We start from the raw sequence: 6667 nt of genomic DNA on the forward strand, positions 1-6667 counted from the left end.
GTGCTAGAGTGTGATCACAGGCATGTATGTTTGTGTGTGACTCAGGCTCCATTCCCCTGGCCAGAGCGGCAGAAGCATAAGCAGTTATAATCCTCTGCCTGTCCGGCCTTGACCTCCGTCTCAACAGAACACTCACCCCCACAACCCCTAACCTTTGACTGTAAACAGTCCGTGCAGCTCATCCGTTTGTTGCATGGAGTCCCTTCTGCTCTTAAAGCAATGCATTACTTAAATAATAACTTTCCTGAATTCCCAATTATGTGTTTGAATGTTTTTTTATTGAATTCCTAAAACACTGACACATTGAAACATAAGGCTCCTCTAAACATTTAAAGCAGAAAGTTTTCTTTTATAATGCTTGTGGTGATATTGTGAATAATTGCTACCTAGCAACACAATCAGATATTCAGGGATAATGTGGGTGGATGTTGGCTTGAACAAGGAGCTCTAGATATAGTCAGTAAGTATAGTCATGGAAGTTAACAGTGTGATCGATACTACTGTGATGGAAAGTCACATTGTTTGGGGACCATGTAGTGGTTCTGTGTATTGCTCAACATCAGTTCCTGGATGCAAACTTAAGAAATGTGGTCCCCGCATTCACCTTATGTTGTCTGAAAGAGCTAGGAGGAAGTGATATCATTTCTGTATGGGGTGATAAAGCAAAGGGCTGTGCAAATCGGTTAGTAATTGCATTATGTTGTCTCGCTCTAGGGAGTCTTTTGGTAGGTGGGCCGTCTGTGAGCTCAGTTGTGTTTTTTGGAAGAGGAATGTGTTCATCTCTAATGCTAGTGTTTGAGGGAGCAGTCTGATAAGAACTTAGATCTTTTTTGGCAAGTTGTGCTTTCCAGGAAAAATTAAATGTTTGTACATTAGCCATTTAGCACTTTTGTCCAGAGTAACACACTGGAACAATTAGGGTTCATTACCTTGCTCAAGGGCAAAACAACAGATGTGTTTTATCCTATTGGCTTGGGGATTAGAACCAGCAACCTTTTGTTTACTTGCCCAATGCTCTGGACCAGGGTTGGGCAATATTTTTCACTGGGGGCCGCATGGAAAATGTCAGAGAGCATCGCAGGCCAGATTACTTTTTTAACCAACATGCTTAAATGTTGTGTGTCTAAAAGACACACAATATAGCTAACTTTTTTAACTTGCATATTATATTTGTGCATATTTCTTTTCCATGAAACACCTTATTCTAACTTAATTTACTTTAACAATGTTTTTTGTATTATACTCTGTTAAAAACTGTTATTATGGCAGGCAAAGGCCTAACAAATCCCTTTTCAAGGGATTGCCATTATCCAGCTTCATACAGTATACAACAGATTAGGCTGTTCATTGTGCAGTACTGATAAGTTTGCGTCATCAGGTTTGGTGTCATAGCAGTCATAGCAATGGAATTTTTTTTACTGCTCTTCCTTAAGCAAGTGCTGTTGCTGGTGATAGTATCAATTTTGAGGTGACACCTGTTTACACAATAACCAATGTATCTCTGACATATCTGGAAATGTATCTCTGACATAAACTTGGAAATTAAGTTCAAAATGTGTCTTCCCGCCAGGTGTGTACACAACGCTTATTCTACAGGCCAACTGGACTAAACCCCTCCTGTTCAAGCACAGTTTAATTTTTAATTTTTTTTGCCTTCCTCAACAGTCCTGAGAAACAATACCCAGCAGGCGTCACAAGATAAGTCGTTGACGCTCAGGAAGGTTTTCCTTCCCTTTCTTTTTGGTCCCTTTTTCCGCCGCGGGTCATGCTGGTGTAAGAGACAACCCCCAAGTGGAGTCCTCCTTTATCTAGCTTCCCATCTGTCGACACAGGAAGAGCAAGGTTACTGCCAGGTTACATGTCAACCAATAAATACAATGAAATCACTTCAAGAAAATTTAATTTGTTCACCAAATGGAGGTGGATAGATGTTGCTCTATTAATGGAAAAAAAACCCATAGGAACAGATTTTCAGCAGAAGAACAATGAAACATATTTTCAGAAATTAGTAAATGACAGACCAGAATGGCTTGTTAGGAGAGGCCAGAGAGGCTTGTAAACAACACTTCCTGTTGTTGATAATGTTATCTAATGACCTCAAGAAGCACAGGAAATGATCTGAGCGGAATAAATGGTTGCTGATTTCTTAGATAGTAGCAAACGTAAATGTGAAATCAAGTTTATATCATCAAACACTTGGTCATTATGGATTTGATGGAGATCATATGTATTTTGCTGAGAGTTTTGAAGTTGAATGAAAAACATACAATGGGGAGAACAAGTATTTGATACACTGCCAATTTTGCAGGTTTTCCTACTTAAAAAGCATATAGAGGTCTGTAATTTTTTATCATAGGTACACTTCAAAAGCGAGAGACTTAATCTAAAACAAAAATCCAGAAAATCAAATTGAATGATTTTTAAATAATGAATTTGCATTTTATTGCATGACATAAGTATTTGATCACCTACCAACCAGTAAGAATTCTGTCTCTCACAGACCTGTTAGTTTTTCTTTAAGAAGCCCTCCTGTTCTCCAACCTCTCCACAATGGCCAAGAACAGAGAGCTGTGTAAGGACATCAGGGATAAAATTGTAGACCTGCACAAGGCTGGGATGGGCTACAGGACAATAGGCAAGCAGCTTGGTGAGAAGGCAACAACTGTTGGCGCAATTATTAGAAAATGGAAGAAGTTCAAGATGACGGTCAGTCTCCCTCGGTCTGGGGCTCCATGCAAGATCTCACCTCGTGGGGCATCAATGATCAAGAGGAAGGTGAGGGATCAGCACAGAACTACACGGCAGGACCTGGTCAATGACCTGAAGAGAGCTGGGACCACAGTCTCAAAGAAAATCATTAGTAACACACTACGCCGTCATGGATTAAAATCCTGAAGCGCATGCAAGGTCTCCCTGCTCAAGCCAGCGGCTGTGTAGAGGCTTGTCTGAAGTTTGCCAATGACCATCTGGATGATCCAGAGGAGGAATGGGAGGTCATGTGGTCTGATGAGACAAAAATAGAGCTTTTTGGTCTAAACTCCACTCGCCGTGTTTGGATGAAGAAGGATGAGTTCAACCCCAAGAACACCATCCCAACTGTGAAGCATGGAGGTGGAAACATAATTCTTTGGGGATGCTTTTCTGCAAGGGGACAGGACGACTGCACCGTATTGAGGGGAGAATGGATGGGGCCATGTATTGCGAGATCTTGGCCAACAACCTCTTTCCCTCAGTAAGAGCATTGAAGATGGGTCTTGGCTGTGTCTTCCAGCATGACAACGACCCGAAACACACAGCCAGGGCAACTAAGGAGTGGTTCTATAAGAAGCATCTCAAGATCCTGGAGTGGCCTATCCAGTCTCCAGACCTGAACTCCAGACCTGAACCCAAATCTTTGGATGGAGCTGAAAGTCCGTATCGCCCAGCGACAGCCCCGAATCCTGAAGGATCTGGATAAGGTCTGTATGGAGGAGTGGGCCAAAATCCCTGCTGCAATGTGTGTAAACCTGGCCAAGAACTACAGGAAACGTATGATCTCTGTAATTGCAAACAAAGGTTTCTTTACCAAATATTATGTTCTGCTTTTCTGATGTATCAAATACTTAAGTTAATTTGCATACTAAATGCAAATTAATTACTTAAAAATCATGCAATGTGATTTTCTGGATTTTGTATTCCATCACTCACAGTTGAAGGGTACCTATGATAAAAATCGTCAGTATATCAAATTCTTGTTCTCCCCACTGTATCGCTTTTTTTGGAAAATATATAACTTCCTTTCACGTTACACTATCAATAGACTGACACTTTTTTTCTTTTCTTTTATGGTTCAGAGGATTTCAATACTAAAGCCAAACATAGTGTCAGAGTGTGAGTAAACAGCATATTCATGTGAAAACTGAGGTCACTCTAGGCTTGCAAGGATTAGGGTTTCCAATGACAAGCCACAAGTAGGAGTCAAGCCATCTGCAATTTGATGGTTACCCACAAGTCACACTACAGTGGCTCTCAAATGTTTTGCTTTTGTTTTCCTTCTCACAACAGAGGTCAGTGGTGGCTAGATACAACCAAAGATAATTTTTTTTGTTGCAGACATAGAGGATGTCGTGGTTTGCACAGTAGATGTAGGAGTATCTCTACACTCTCCGGCACATCTTCTGTCAACTGAACATTTCCCCACAGCACAGCCATCTTAAAAAAGTTTTTTGATGTGTACACAGACACTCTCTTTCAACAGCTGCTAATAGAGTTGTTTAATCTGCATAATATTCAACACCTAAAGAGCGTAGCAGCAGGTCAAAGGTGATCAGCAGTTACAATACTAATCCACAGTCATCCACAATAGAAGTGACGTTAAGAAGCATAGGCTGAGCCAGTGGTCTAAAAGGCTACTTCTTGTGCGCCTATACTGTCGAAGTGTGGCCACTGCTCTCTCAGCACAACCTTTCACTCTATCATTCATCACTTCCTGTTAAATAAAGCAGGCTGTAACAGGGAGCCTCAGGGAATGGACCAAAGGGGTGTGTTCAGGGCCCCGGAGAACGTTTTACTGACAAAACTAGAAGGGTGAGGGGATGAGGTGAAGGAGAAATCCAAGCTAAAAGACAAACCCCTTTTAACGAGGAGGGGGCTACATTTTTGCAGCAGCCTCTCCGTGGTGGTTTGGGAGGAATGGGTGCTGGGGGTTGTAGCTTTGGTAGCTTCTACAGCACAATCTTATGGCCATCTTCTTCCTCCACCTCCTCCTCTGATGTATAGCACAGTTGGTATTTAATTTTGACATGCAGTGTTTGGCCTAATTGTGGTCTCTGCAAACGTGGAATCATTCCCTTAGCAAGTTACATGGCTGAAAAAAAGGCAAAGGATTGAATCCAACCATGTGTTGATGGCAAGTATGTGTTGACTTTCCGGAATTCGACGTTTGTGGGCACGGGTTTAACATAGTGAATAAAGACACAATTCCAACATTGCTACAGTGGTTAGGAATTCATTCAAACCAGCCATTGCAATGGCTGGGATACGTTCAATAGCTAAGATCCGTTTTAACTAACCATGGCTATAACCCAGTGTCTTTATTATATTAATCCTGTGCTCACATACTTCTAGGTCTGAAAGAAAATGCATACTTGTAACTCTGCCATTAGTTGCATGTTTTAATACAGTACCAAAGCCAGTCTGTTAATTTTACCATTGGAAAAATAGCTGCTGTGTGAATATGGATATTCAGGCTGATTCAGTTTAACCACAAGCCTTTATCTCATTGACTTAGCATTTATCTCTAGGACACATTCTCCAGTGGTATTGAATTACACAAAATCTGTAAAGGTAAGTTTTATTATCTGTACGTTTAGTTTCACTTCTTTTATTTTCATGGTTGAAAAAATACTCTACAGACCGTTAAAATGGGAAGTAGGTTCAGGCCATGTCATGGGCTGACCTTGTCATTTCCTTTACTATCTACTTCACTTAGTACTTAGTCACAGGTTTGCTGATTGCACAATGTTAGTGTTGCATCATTTTCTGGCCCAGGCAGAATGTATCATGTGATTTTGATTATGCATTCAAGTGTTGGAAGTCCCCTGGGTGCAGCTATTTACTTCTAATGCATTGATTTAAGGATGATATAGCTAATGCAGGTACCTGTATGTTACAGAGTGTTCGGACATAAATATTGGCTATGTATTTAGGCAATATATTCAGTAAGTCCTAAAATATGGTAATAGTGTCGACCGAACACATTTCTAAATGTATTGAGAAATTACAACACCTACAACAGGGTGAGCAGGTCTGTGTGAGATGTACAATAAGTTGGAGTAAAACATATTCAGCTGCTACAATAATGAGGTTCTATAATAATTGACAATTGACAAAAAAAACATTTTATATTATTCATTTTCAATGCGTATTTTACCAATTCATCATGAATGCATTAGCTGCATCGCATTCTTAACAATAAGGGGGGTGCAATTTATCACTAATATTTCATGCCTATTTTCATTTATTCTTTCATTTCATCTTTATTTAACCAGGTAACCCAGTTGAGAACCATCTCTCCTTTACAATGCCAACCTGACCTAAAGCATAACAATTGCAAGAAAATGCTTAGACATTAAACATAAATACAATCATGAACACAATGTGCAGTGAAATAGGCAATAAATTACCCAAACAAGTTACATTATAGAAAAGGATACAAATATGAGGTGATAACCATATGGACATCTAATATGTGGCCATATGCATTAAAAGACAGATGTATTAGCTACATAGCAGGTGCAGTGAAAAGGCAGTGGCTCTGAAGGAGTAAGACATTTCTGAGTATTTTGGAAATTGTTCGAGTCGCTGGCAGCAGTGAACTTAAAAGAAGGAAGGCCAAAGAAAATGTTTTATTTAGGAGCGACCAGAAAACGATGTATACTAGAGCACAGATTTATAATGGGTAGGCAGATATTGAGGAGTGAACAGAGGTACAGTGGGGATTTTACTAGGAGGGACTTTGGTGCCAGGGAGTCTGGGAGTCTGTGTATGCAGCGAGGGCCAGTTTACCAGGGCACAAAGATCCCATTGGTGATGATTGTAGGCACTGTTGACAAAGCTGATGGTGCTATGACATTCTACATTTAATTTATTAAGTTGAGTGTTAGTGGCAACTCACCAAAGGCTAGGA

Source organism: Esox lucius, chromosome 14 (assembly GCF_011004845.1).
Source record: "Esox lucius isolate fEsoLuc1 chromosome 14, fEsoLuc1.pri, whole genome shotgun sequence".
Taxonomy (NCBI): Eukaryota; Metazoa; Chordata; class Actinopteri; order Esociformes; family Esocidae; genus Esox; species Esox lucius.